The 14,229-nt window shown below is 44.4% G+C and overlaps 2 long non-coding RNA genes across 2 annotated transcripts in view; both read left to right on the top strand.

Annotated features, from left to right (window-relative positions):
* LOC140693414 (uncharacterized) overlaps nt 1–2,845 on the top strand; it is a 252,294-nt gene extending 249,449 nt beyond the window's left edge. Inside the window, exons 17-18 of the long non-coding RNA XR_012069175.1 lie at nt 1,076–1,185; nt 2,581–2,845. This is a non-coding gene — a long non-coding RNA (uncharacterized lncRNA). The remainder of the gene's footprint in view (nt 1–1,075; nt 1,186–2,580) is intronic.
* An 11-nt stretch (nt 2,846–2,856) lies between these two features.
* On the top strand, nt 2,857–13,899 carry LOC140693425 (uncharacterized). Its single transcript, XR_012069193.1, has 3 exons — nt 2,857–3,133; nt 10,399–10,558; nt 13,631–13,899. It is a non-coding gene; the product is annotated as an uncharacterized lncRNA (long non-coding RNA).
* The last annotated feature ends 330 nt before the right edge of the window (nt 13,900–14,229 follow it).

Raw genomic sequence — 14,229 nt, 5'->3', positions numbered from 1 at the left:
AAGGTGCGGGGGTGGCGATGGCGGGGGTAGAAGACCTGCAGCGCGGAGCCTGTCAATTTGCTCTCCTCTTCCCCGTGACCAATCCTGGGGGCGTCCTCTGCTGCCCAAGAAGCCGGATGCCCGTCTCCAGGTCAGCTTGCTCCTGGGAGACGGGCCCGATGTGGTCGAGGGGCAGAGGCAGTTGCGACGGCCGGCTGCCCCGCCTAATGGGGCCACTTCTTCTCCTCTCCCCTGACCTGGCCTGGGGACGTCCTCTCTGGCGCAAGATTCGCCTGACACCCCACACCTGGTCTGATTGCTCCTGGAAGGTGGGCGCGGTGAGATCAGGAGGTGGAGAGGACAGGGGCTGCCCCTGGAGAGCTGGAGGATAAGCTCCCATCTCTCTGCAGGCCTGACGTGGGGGCGGCCTCTGCTGCCCCTCGTTCCCAGGTCACACTTCTTCGGGTCATATTTCCCCGGGGTTGCGGTAGGGTGCGGGGGCGTCGGGGTGTTGGCGGGGGTATGGAGCCTGCCGCTCGGGAGCTGGGGGTTTAGCTCCCATCTTTTCCGCAGATTGGCCTGAGGGCAGCCTCTGTTGCTCCAGGTCGCAAAGCAATTTCTCTGACAGCTTAGCCACCGGAGGTGGGCAGGATGGGCTGAGAGGGCTGAGGCAGCCGCCAAGGCAGCGACGGAGGGGGCTGTCCCTGGCCAGCTGGTCAATTTGTTCCCATCTCAACCTTTGCTGCCGCAGTTTCGCAGAACGCCCTTCTCCAGTTTATTCTTCTCCAGGGAGGTGGGCGCAGTGCATGCAGCCCGAGGTCTGGGCTCTCCCTTGGGAGGGGCAGAACTCTCTTGTTCTCCTTTGTCTTTATTCTTCAGCGAAGTGGTTACTGGACGCAATTCTTAATTCTGAGAAAGTGTAGCCTGTGTTATGGAAGAGCTGCTGGACAGTGAGGTTTCTGGGTGGATTTTCACATCAGCTGATGCCCCAGGCAGGCAGGAAAGCTATTACTCAGAGCTTCTTAGTCTGGGGTTGGGGATGGCCCCGCCATCCTCACCATGCTTTTTAAAAATGTGTTACTCCCCTTTTTCCTAGGTGACATTTTAGGTTATTGGGTCTCAGATTGCTGACACACTCATCCCTGTTCTCAGACATCTTTTAAACTTGGGTGAAGTGATAAGTAGGGGAAGATGATTTACTGAAAGGTAAGAATACTTAAATTCGCATTAAAGCTACATTCTGTCAATCTTTCTAAAATGATTTTCCTCTGATTCTAAATCCACGACCTAGTGAATGTTGTACTCCTGTGTAAATTATTGATCTTCACATCACATTTGTTGAGTGGTCAACGAGAATTGTTAATTAGATTATTCCTGAAAGGAAAAGTTCAGGCTTTTCAGAGTTCCTTGTCTGATGTCACCCAGGCAGTCACAGTAGAAGACAGAGCTGATATAAAAATCCCTCAGCTGCCTGAACTGCAAAGCTTCTGGGATTACTGATCCCTGAAATGCAGGTGACTCTTGATGATAATCTGGGGGATGGTTTAAATGATCAGATTCTTCCAGTCCTATAAATGGGTTCCGTGGCCCCAGCCCCGGGAGAACTGGACATAAGGGCCATATCGTGTGTGGTGGGATGGGAAGGCAAGGTGTAAGAGCTGGAATCACTGAGATTCCACACTCGCTAAACACAGACTCCAGAGCCTAATTGTTGTCAGGTTCTGTTCTGGATTTGAGAGTGTGTTCATACATGATTCTTGCCCTTCTGGAGTCACTGCCTGGGTGGAAGTAACCTTTACATAGATCTGTGGAGGATGACATTTAAGTAGATGGGCTGTTATGGTTCTCAATGTGCCCAGGCTTGCTCTTCCAGGCACTCGTGGGACTAACGCGAGTCATGTTATTCACTCATTCACTGATTTATTACCCTTGAATTGATCACTCGTCCCACAGTAAGTGAAACAAGGTAACAGGAAGCTGAGTTTTGTCCCCTCTCCTATCACTGATTGTTTTTCAGTCGGGCGCCCTGCGTATGCATTGTGAAACGGTGGTATTTCGTGCCCAATGGGGCAGCACTGTCAGTTCTGAGAATCAGGGGAGACACATGGGTAGGACAGCACCCTGACACACATGGCACCCCCCATCCCGTGAGACAGAATTGTCGATGCTCAGGTGACCCGATGTAGACTGCGGTGCTAAACCTGAGCATGTTTAGTTATCCTGGTGGCTATGAAAATACAGACTACCAGTCGCTACCTCTGGAGACTCTGAGGGTGTGCACCCCAGAATTCTGCATTTTAAGAAGCACTTTAACGAATCCTGATGAAGAGATCTGAGTGTCCCACGGAGAAACACTGGTGTGCGAGGCACCAATATTGAGGATTCTCAGGGAACGATGTCTTTTTAGGATGGTCCATGGGCCCTCACTTTAGACTTTTGCCTTGGGTTTAATTGTATGTGTTCAGAAGTGATGTCTTTCAATTCCAGTGCATGTCAGCATGCTCTGTGCAGGGATTTACTCTCAGTAGATGGCAAAAACTATGATTCTTCAGGTCACCGAGCTACACTGTGAACGATATTTTATTTTGGTTTTCTTTGTAGCAATGCAGAGTCTCCCGAGAAGAGATTTAGACTCAACAGCTTTGTGCCAGACTTTGGAAGACCGCTGCTGCCCAAGGTGTTCTCTGGCAGTGCAATGACGAATCTAGGTCCCTCTTTCACTGCTACATCAATGAAGTGGACCACTTGGACAAGGCCAAAGCTGGTATCGCTACCATAGCCCTTTACAGTGTTATTCGGCTCCAGGAAGCCATCAGATGCAGCAGGTGGCCAGAGGAGGAGCCGAACAGACTCATGAAATGTGACATCCCCAACTTTATCAACACGGACCAGAACTCTGCCTTTGTGGAAGATGATTTCCTGATTTTGTAACTACCGATTGTTCTAGAAAATAAGCCAGTTGCCCAGAACTCACACAAAGACTTGAATTGAGAAACGTGCTTTCTCAGGTATCTTTCTGAAGATGTGAAGTCTGTCTTTGTATGGAAGGAAGTCCCCTTTCACAAAACTGAATGTGTTTGTGTCTGAGAGAGGGAAATGGAGACAGAAAGACGAAGAAGCAGAAGAGAGCCCCCTCAGAAGAGATCTAGTTAAGGTGAGTTTTTGTGCCTTTAAAAAACATTTGGGGTTTTAGGGGGAACAAAGTATTTACACTGTCTTATTCTCCTCATTGGAAACCTTGGCCCCGTCGTCAGAGTCAGCGGCCTTGAACGGGGGTTTCACGCTGCGTTTCATCTGGCACTGCCACTTCCACGCTCTGCCTTTAGCACGTTGCTTTGCCTGTCAGGGTTGCCACCCTTTTAACTGTAAGGTGAGGAGTCTGGAGTAGATGATCCACCCCAGCTCTGCTGTTTTGCAAATTTCTGATTTCGTATTCGGATGAGTCTGGGATACACCCAGAGCAGTATAAACCAGGCCCTACCTCCTGCCTATTGCTGGGGCATCCCTCAGGTCTGTGCCTTCTACTCAACCCTTTACTGAGCCCAGCTTTTGTCAGGAGCCCAAGTGCCTACCGGGATGGCAGGGGACTTGTCTTTCGTGGTCACGGTGGCCAAGAATTCTATTGGTGTGCTGAAACAACTCTTCTGAGATCCTCCACCCACCCCTGCTCAAACCTAATGACAGCACTACGGTTCCTTTCCTAGGAGGAGAATCAATCCATGGTGCATTTTATGACAATCCTGTCCCCAGGGATGCACGGAAGTTTATCAGCTGAGTGAGGGGAGGTGCCTCTGTGTCCCTGTATCTCTGTCTGCTGACAGTTCGCTGCCACCGGCTACTGAACAAGAAAAGTGCTATTCACCATGTTGTGTGTTTTCCAAATGTGTAGGTGATGGTCTTGTGGCTCGTGCGTGGGCTTTGATTTGGGATGGTGAAGGGCTTATAAATACCTCATCAACATGTATTCGAGGTGGCCTGGTGCCACACAGATTTGATTCATGAAGGCATCAAGCCTGCACACTGGTTTGGAAACAACTTGGTTTTGATCATTCACACTGCATGCATGACTCGCTGCTAATCTCTGGGTGGTTTTTTCATTTCAGATTTATTCACCCCATGTCTTGCTTAAGCTGAAAAATACATTTATTTCACCAGAATATTCTCTGATTCTTTGTTTACACACATCCAGTTTTTTTAATTCCTTTAAAAATGATTCTGTGTTTATAATGCCTCCTAATTTCTATCATCTCTATGTTGCCAGTGGCCTGAGACATGCACCAGATTTGATGCCGGAACAGTTCCACCAAAAGAAATCCCTTTGCCGTAATATCTTTTGAGGAAAATATTATTCTTTAAGGCTCTAACAGTAAATCGTAGAAGAAAGCATGGAACATTTCTTGTAGTTAATACATGTTCATGCGAAAAGAAATGATATTTTCATTAAACAATGTTGATTTTAATAACTTTTACAAATGTGAACATTATTATTCATAATTTAAGTAACCAGATAAAACCACAGTTATTTATTATGAAGATTGAAATCTATTTACACGGTCTCTTAATTAGAAGTAGCTTTATTAGAAGACTGAAGGGTATTTAAAAGATGGAAAACTACCCATGATGACACCATCATTTTTATTAACTAAATATCAAGAACTGTGCAGGGATAAGATTTAACCCTCTGCAAACTGCCAAGTTAGCATGAGGTAGTTTGTGGATGCTGCCAGAGGACAGGACACTCCCCCAGGATCAGAGACAAAGGACTTCCTGCCAGCACAGCAGGCAGCCTGTGGTTCAAGTTCATATTGGTTCCTGAGTTCCTTTCCTATTGCTGTTGTAACAAAGGACCACAGACTCAGTGGCTTAAAGCAATACACATTCATCTTCTCACTGTTCTAGGGTGCAGTAGTGCAAAGTCAATGTCAGTGGGCTAAAACCAACGAGTGGCCAAGGCTAAGTTCCACACCGAGGCTCTTGGGAGGGATTCGTCATCCTACCTTTCCCAGCTTGCAGAGGTGCTCACACTCCTTGGCCCAGGGCCCTGTGTCACTGTGACCTCTGCTGCCACTTTACATCTCTGTCTCTGACTATATAGATATAGAGGAAGAGTCTTCTACATCTGGTATGGACCCTTTTTCCTACATGGACATTGTATCCCTATTTATGTGCAGATGAAAACCCCTTCCCTCCAGGGTGTGGTGGCATCAGCTCACAAGATGACCACTCTGGGCTTTAAGTGTCCTCTTTGTATTGTCATCAGGGAACTTCTCTCTCCATAGTTAGCTCTGTGTTAATTTGTTGTTATATTTTACCCAGAATTACTGAAAGTTTTACTTAAAAGGGATCCTAATTAGCTCTGTTTACCTGTTTCCAGAGCTGAAAGCTTCAGTTCTAGAGTATCAGTTTGATTTTTCCTAAAAATACATTCCAGTATATTTCTCTGGTGAAAGTCTCTACCCTGTTATCTATTGTCCCATCATTTCCTTATTTTCTTGAATATATTAAAAGTATTTTATAGCCTTTATTGGTAACTCTGATGCCTACATCACCTGGGGTTTGCATCCTTTGTCTAATGCTCCTTATTCTCATGTTATCTGTCATATAGTCTGGACATGTTGCATGTCTAGAAATTCTTTATTACATGGCAGACATTGCAAATGAAAAATCCATGTTATCTTCCGTGAGAGCTTTTCTACCTTCCCGTTAGGCAGACAGTGTGAGGGACTGATCATGTCACTCCAATCAGGCGCTGAGGTGGATCAGGACTAAAGTGCCTTTTTTCTTAAAACAGCTTTGAGGTATACTTGGCAAAATAATTTTCACACGTTTAAAGTGTACAGCTTAATACGTTTTGACGTAAGTATATCCCCAAGGAACCATGACCACACTCAAGACAGTGAACATACCCATCACCCACAAAGCTTCTCTCCTGACTTTTGTTGTCCCTCCCTCCCTCCCCGTCTCTTCTCCTGGGAACCATTGATCTGCTTTCTATCACAACATATTGGTTTGCATTTTCAAGATCCTTATATGAATGGATTCATGCAGTATCTACTCTATGTTGTCTGACTTCTTTCATTCAGTGTAATTATTTTGAGAATCATCTGTGTTGCTGTATTAATAGCTTGTTTGTCTTATAGTAGAGTATTGTTTAGTGCTGAGATTTTACTGAAGAGTTTATTGTGAGCAGTGTTTGTATAGACCATCATTTCTTTCTGCATTTACTTCTTGATGGATGCATGGGTTATTTACAACTTGTGCTATTATAAATAAAATAGCAGTGAATATTTGGTTACAAGTCTTTGTATGGACATATGCTTTTCCTTTCTAAAGCACCAGATGAGGAATGTCTGGATTATATGGTACACAGGTGTTTACCTTTTTAAAAGAATCTGTTAAAGACTTTTCCAAAATGGTTGTACTATTGTAAATTCCTCGTGGTGTGTATCAGTTCTGGTTGCTCTACTTCCTTGCCAGCACCTTGTAAGGTCAGTCTTTCTAACTGTATTCATTCTAGTATGTATGTGAACTAGTATCTCACTGTGGTTTTTAAAAGTATTTCTCTAATGACTAATGACACCTTTAATCAGCATCTTTTCATATGCTTATTATCCATCTGGATATCTTTACTGAAGTGTGTTTTCTGGCCTCATTCATTCAGGTGTTTGAATTATTATTGAATTTTGAGACCTCTTTATTCTGGATCAGATACAATGAGAGAACTTTATCAGATATATGATCTGCAAATAGCTTCTGTCTATGGCTTGCCTTTTCATTTGCTTAGCAGTGTTTAGAAGAGCATTGAAGAGTCTTCATGTTCATAAAGTTCACTCTATCAGTTTCTTTTTAAAATAGATGATACTTTTGGTGTCATAGCAAAGAAAAATTTGCCAAACCCAAGGCCATAAACCTTAAGCCTATGCTTGTTCTCCTAGCTGTTTTATAGTTTTAGATTTCCTATTAAGATCTATGATCCATTTTGAGGTAAATTTTGTATATTTTGTGAGGTGTGGATCAAAGTTCATTTTTTTTTTTTTTGCGTATCACGATCTAATTGTTCCAGCACTACATGCTGAAAAGATCCTTTCTCCACAGCATCCTTTTTGAGAATCAATTGTCTGTATAAGTCTTGGTTTAGTTCTGAACATTCTATTGTGTTCCATTATTCTATTTTTCTGTTTTACACCAACACCATAATTTCTGATTACTGTAGCTTTATAAAAAAAGTTTGAAAATCAGATAGTGCAAGTCTTCCAACTTTGTTTTTCTTGTTCAAAGTTGTTTTGGATTTTTGGGATCCTTTGAATTTTTATATGAATTATAGAATAAGTTTTTAAATTCCTTACATCCTGTTCTGCCAAAATTCCACCCATGTCTTTGGCCGTCTCCAAAGCCACATTTTCTGAAGAAGTCTCTCTAGATCCCAGGTGAAAGGAATTTCTCTTTCGTCTGTGCTCAAATCACATTTGATATTATTTGATTACATTTAATCATATTTGCCTGTATGTACTTGTCTGACCTTTCCAGCCATTTAGTAAATCTCAAAAGATTAGGAATCTTGACTTGGTTCCCTCTGTGTGCTGAGAAACTAGTTCTATGCTTTGCAGGAGTGAGACCTGCAGTAAGAGGTATCTGCAGCACACATCTAGCTCATTGCTTGAATATTGTCAAGGAATTCTGCAGATTTAGAATTGTTTATTGATTGTTGTCTCCAAGACGGCTCAGTCTTTTTTATTTCTATTGCTACTGCTGCAGTTTCAAAGAACAATGGGCTAGTTATTTTGCAAATATCAAATCATACTCTAATTGTGTTGTCACGCAAATTATGTGCTGCTGTGTCTTAACAACCTGCTTAGTGTTCACAGGCTCCTTCACTCATGGAAAATTTGGGAGAATGTCATATCCTTAGAGATAGCAATGCTGTCTTTGGCGACCTGAGCAGCAGTATCTGAATTCACTCCTGCTGTTTTTCCAGTGTCCCCTCTAGACCTCCTCCAGCCCTCCATGGGGGGCCCTGCAGTTCTGCCCTAGAAAAGCCTGTTGCTTCTCAGGAAGACTTCCCTATGAAACATAACCATGTCCTTCTTGTGGGGACATTCAGTCCAGAGACCTGAAAGCAGGGGAAAATATTTAGCCTGCTTTTGGTAGAACCTAAATTCTTCCATACTTGTTAGAAGCAATTTCAATGAGGAAACTGTTTTGGCATCTAACAAATCAGCATAAATGACTGATGAGGAAGATCAGCTTCCCCATCCCACTCAGTCGTCATGTTGATGTGACACACACATTGGCAAACATTTTCTCCTGTGAGCAACGTAAAGTTCAAGACGTTATGAATGGCTTTTTGTTTTTATTTCTTAGTCTTTCCACATTCACTGTGTCTCGTGAGATTATATGAATCCTGCTTATTTTCAGCCCAGCACTAAACTTTTTAAAAGGATCACGTGTTTAAAAGGCTAGTGGACAATTTTTTAGAAGACAGAAACCCTTAAATTTTGGTCCCAGAGTTGAATCTTGGTTAGTGGTGAATGAAAATTCCCGTTAAAATTTTAAATTCAGTGATATAAAGTCTTAAAAATAGTTAAATATTAGTCAATTTCATTAAACACTATAAGAGTTATTTACCTTTAAGCCTGTTTCTGGGGCAATTTTGCAATGATTCCCTCTCTTTATCGATTCCCTCTTTATCAGAATCCTTGAGAGGCCCCTGTCATCATTGTCAGTATCATCATCATCAACATGGAACTGATTCTTCTGGAAGATTCTAGGAAAATAAAGAGATGGACGGGATTATGTGTAGGTCAGTGTGTGCATATACAATAAGAACAGCTGTCAGACATTAGATGCAAGATACCCATTTCATTTAGGGGAGAATGTGGTCATGAAATCCTGATGTGGTGAATGAAGGAAGCGGTGGGAACAGGATAGTCAATGGAAAGGAGGAGGAAGTGAGTGAATTGGAGAGCATAGATCCTTGGTTAGTTGATCAGCACATTGGTGAGAATGAGGGGAGTGTGATGGCAGAATCATGTCCCTCCCCGGCCACAGGGTAGCCACCTGTGACATGTTACTGTACATGGCAAAAGGGATGACAGATATTTTAGGATTAAAAATCTTAGAGGATTTCTGTCTCCTAAATTGTCTATTAGTTAGCCTTTAAACCCATGATACATTATTATAGATTAGTGCAGGGGCACAAATAAAAAGGATTCATATAATCTCACCAGACAAACTGAATGTAGAAAGGATAAGGAAGAAAAACAAAAAGTCACTTATAAGTGCCTTGAACCATAAATTGCTCATGAGGAAATGTTACACAAGGTGAATGTCACAGCCACATACATACTGCCTGAGTGGGATGGGACAAGGGGATCCTGAGATGAGACAATAGGGTGAGTAGTCTGGATTGTCCAGGTGGGCTGAATGTAATCACAGGGGTCCTTAAAATGGAGGATATTTCCCAGCTGAGTTTAAAATCAGAGGGAGGTGTAGCGATGGAGCAATGTTCAGAAAGGCTGCTGACCATGAAAATGGAGGAAGTTGAGGGGCACAAGCTAAGGAAGGTGGGTGACCTCTGTAAACTGGAAAAAAAAAAGGAAACATTTTCTTCTAGACCCTCTAGAAGGAAGGAACCCTGCTGGTATCTTGAATTTATCCCAATGAGAACTGTGTTGGATCTCTGACATCCACAGCCATAAGCTAATAAGTCTGTGCTGGTTTAAGCTATTAAGCTTATGGGAATTTGTTACAGTGGTAATAGGAAAATAACATAGTGAGTGGTAGTGTAAGGGATTAAAGGTCTAGGATGGGGTGTGGAGAGAATTCTGACATTTACACCTAAAAAACAACCAGGTGAAGGGGGAAGGTGTTTTAAGGAAGACCTACCTGGCAGGGCTGTCAAGCAGACTGGAGTGAGCGAATCCTTGGAGTTAGAGGAATCAATTAAACCTCACAAGGAAAATAAGAAATAAAATGTAGCAGGGCTTCAGTGTTAGTAGATGTAGGAATGGAAATGGGCAGAGAGATATAAACATTATTTTGAAATTAGCTACAGGTTTGATGACTGCATGTTTGGGAGAGTTAGCCGATGTGTGGACTGAATGCATCCCCTCAAAATCCATATGTCGAAACCTCATCTCCCAGGGTGATGATATAGGCATGCGGGGCCTTTGGGAGGTGATTAGTAGGATAAAATGAGGTCATGAGAGTAGAGCCCTCATGAATGGTATTAGTGTTCTTATACAGGGCCCCAAAGTGCTTGCTTCTCTCTCCTCTCTGGGCCATGAAGATAGTGGGAAGACAGCCATCTTCGAGCTGGCAATCCTCTCCCAGATACATTGACCTTGAAAGCCTCAGCCTCCAAACCATAAGGAATATGCTGGTTGTTTAAGCCACCCGACACACGGTAATTTGTTACAGAATCCCAGACTGACGAAGACAGTGGAGAATGCCACTGTGTTTTGCACTGATTGCCTGGAGAATGCTGAAACCCAGGGAAGTGGGCAGCACAGACGTTTACTCATTTAATCCTGCCAACACTGTAGGGGATAGAGTCTACATTTTCCTCGCTATTTAAAAGGTAAGGAAAAAGAGGCACAAATAATAACAATGACAACGACAACAACAACAACAACAGCAACAATAATTTGTCCAAGATTCACACAGAACTCCCTGGAGGGAGAGTGAGAATTAATACTTATGCAGGCTGACCCCAGAGCCCCTGCTCATAACTACTAAGTCAGATCACCTTGCTTATTTAATCAGTTTTTTTCAACTGTGATATGAGTGTACTGTGTCCAGTAACTTATAATTTCAAAATACCTCACTGTAAGGGAAACATTAGTCGCAGGCATTACAACCCACAGAAAGCTAGACATACAAAAATAACTTGTTAAGGCAAGATAACCAATAATGTTTTTAAATATTATACCTGCTGACCCTTTGCAATAAAGTGTTTATTTATAATTCTGTCTGGCTACAGAATAACATCATAATCCTGCATGTGGCTGGTGGCTCCAGTGTTGGACAGCACGGGTCTAGAGAATTTAAATGACTTGCCCAGCCTTGCCCAGGAAGCTCGTGGTGGGATCAGAGCTATAGTCTGGGACTGTTCCTTCCTATCCAAGTCCCTCATGGAAGTTTAGAAGCTTCTCCTTTGGTGCCCAGCTGTCTATCCGTACTTATGACATCTTGTCAGGTGCCCCGGCCTGCTCCTGAACATCAGCCAGAACCCACTTCTGCTCTTTTTTGGCCAGGTAATACCTTCTAGCAACTTCCATTGCCTTCTTGGCATCAGTTTTTACATGGAAGGGTAGTGGCTAGAGAAGGAAATGTGTCCACATGACAGGTTTTTCATAAATAAAGTAGGAGTGGTCAAGAGAAGAAAACCTCAGGAATACGAGTGGAAGCAGGTCATTTAATATACCAAATGCGTACTTTCAATGTATGTTTGTGTTTCCGAGTCCACGCTTGTTCTACTCGTGCATTATAGGCCAACACATCAGGAGACAAGGATTTGGGGCAAGAAATAGCGGCTTTAATTTGTAAAGCCAGTGGAGAAGATGGTAGACCAATGTCCTGGAGAACCATCATCCCAAGTCAGAATTCAGGCTCTTCTTATATTAAAAAGGGGAAGCGGGAATGCTTGGTTGATGCAAACTTGGTGTATGAATTCTTTGTTTTTAGAATCCTTTGTTCTTGCAGCTCTTCACCTGGGTCAGATCCGTGTAAACCTCCAACAAGCAAATGTTATTTTCTATTCTGTATCTTGTTATCTTTATACGAATGGAAAAGTGATAATATCCTTCAAAGTCAGAGCCTTGAGAATAGGGTCTCCTGTATATTTCAGGATCTAGGCAACATTGTTTCACAAAAGGTGCAGAAACAGCAAGACTAAGCCTAGGAAACAGGGCACAGGTTTAAAGTCAAAGGAACAGATCTAATATGGAGTCAGATTTGTTCTTTCCTATTTCAGTAGTGCCATGGAGAAGGCACTGTGGGCAGCTTTCTGTAGGGTCCTGGAGGCTTTCTCTCTCAGCCTCTGTGCGCCTCTATTGAAAACCCGTCATCGCTATCTGGCCTGCTGGAAAACCAGTCCGCCTGTTTTGCCCTGAAATTGTGTTCTGTTTATAACTCATCTCTACTCCTTGGAAAAAAACTCAATAAAAACTCAGTTGGTTTCCCACCAGCCCTGAGCAGGGGTGAGGGATAGCATGTTATTATTTTATAAAAAAAATATATAAAAAAGTTTTAAAACAGCACTGGGCACATAGGAGACAGACAATCAATGCTTCCTGGCTTAAATCGAAAATGATGACTCAGTGAGTCTATGGCTGCTGTATTTGCTGAACTAGTTACTCCTTTGCTCCATTACACATTTATTTTAACTGAAAAAGAAATATATGCATATGGTTAAAAAAATTCAAACAGAGCAAAAAATACTCAAGTGAAAGAAGTTTTCCCTCATCCTCTGTTCTTACACGCCTCCCTGGAGATGCCAATGTTTACAATCCTTTGTGTGCTTTTCCAGATATGCTATGCAAGTTCCCACCAATGTATGTAAATTCCTTTAAAGTTTTACTTATTTTTAACTTTAAGGGATTTAAATCCTCAAGTGGCTTCTGCCACAGTAATAGAAAAGAAGAAATCTGACTCCATATTAAATCTGTTCCTTTGACTTTAACCCTGTGCTCTGTCTCCTAGGCTTCTTCTTGCTTGTAAAACAATGTTGCCTAGAGCCTAAAATATACAGGAGAGCCTATTCTGAAGGCTCTGACCTTTAAGGGTATTTAACACTTTTCCAATCATATAAAGATAACACGTTGCAGAATAGAAAATAACGTTTGTTTTGTTGGAGGTTTACAGGGATCTGACCCAGGGAGATAGCTGCAAGAACAAAGGATTCTAACAAGAAGGAATTCCTACACCAAGAAGTTTGCAAAAACCAAGCACATAGGAAAGCAGCCTGAATTCTGACTTGGGGAGATGGTTTTCCAGGACATTAGTTTGCCATCTAGGTCTACAGAAACTTGCTATTCCATGCCCCAACACTTGGTCTCCCAACTTACTGGCCTGTCCTGCACTGAGGAGAATGAATTTGGACTCAATAACACTTCTACCTACCTAGCAAGTTGGACACTGGGACTGAGGGCAGCTCTCCCACACACAGGGGCCTACTGTGAGCCCTTGATTATTCCCCAAGGTTGGGGTGTGGTTTACCCAGGAGGGATGGGGACTCTACACCAACACTCAGGCAGTCTGCTCCTTCTGGGGCTCTGACATTTTACCTCCCGCTCCCTGCCAGCCCAACATTTGGGACAGTGGAGCTAAGGCAGAGATCGTGCCTGCCTGTTTCCCAGCGTGTAAAAGGGGAATATGTACTCTTCCCAAGGTAGTTCTGAGAAACAACACCTGCGGGTGCTTGGTTCCCTGAGCAACAGTAAACCTAGCTCCTTGTGGGGGCAACGGGTATGATACCCGTAGGGTTTCTGCAGAGACCTTAGCTGGAGGGCTGGGCCAGGGACGTAAAATATGAGCTGTGGGCAATGACGGGTAAGAGAAGGGTGTATAGGCAGGACTGCTGCCTCCTTCGGGGTGCCACAAGAGGTAAAACGCTTTCTCCCCATCTCTGTTACTCCCCTCCCAATTCCAGATAACTGCCTTCCCTCTGCTCCTCCTGTCCATGTGTCTCCCTCCACTTTTCCCCGCCTCCCCTCCTCCTCCCCTATTCTCCCTCCCTCGGTTCCCCTTCTCTCTCAGGACCCAGAGCGGATCGCTGGCCCTCCTGCGCATGCGCAGTTGCTGCCAGCTGGACCGCGGGTTGGAAGCTCCAGCTCCGAGCCGGGGATCGGCCCCAATGGCTTCTCAGCTCTGTCGCCCTGTAGGCCTTTGGCTACTGCCTGGGGCCGGGGCCTCTGGCTGTGAAAGTGCAAGGTGAGGGGATATCGGGAAAGGGGTGAGGCGGCTGCGGGAGGGCGGTCGGCGTGTCACAGCCCCCCAGGGCACCAGTCAGCGTGTGTTCAGCTGGATTGCTCGGGCCAGACCCCTCTGCCCGCGCCACCTGCCCCGGCGCCCCGGCCACAGCTGTCCAGGGCCAGGTGTGCCCCTGCCGCCTCTTGGCCCAGCCGGGCTCCCCTCAGTCCGCGGCTGGCGTCCGCTTCCCCTCTCCCGCCCGCGAGTCCTCCCCTCCCGGGCTTCCTCTCCTTGGCCGCCGACCCGTCCCCACCACTGGGCGGGCTGTGTCCCGGGCGG

Source organism: Vicugna pacos, unplaced genomic scaffold (assembly GCF_048564905.1).
Source record: "Vicugna pacos unplaced genomic scaffold, VicPac4 scaffold_19, whole genome shotgun sequence".
Taxonomy (NCBI): Eukaryota; Metazoa; Chordata; class Mammalia; order Artiodactyla; family Camelidae; genus Vicugna; species Vicugna pacos.
The sequence above is the reverse complement of the archived record's forward strand: the minus strand, read 5'-3'. Positions and strand labels throughout refer to the sequence as shown.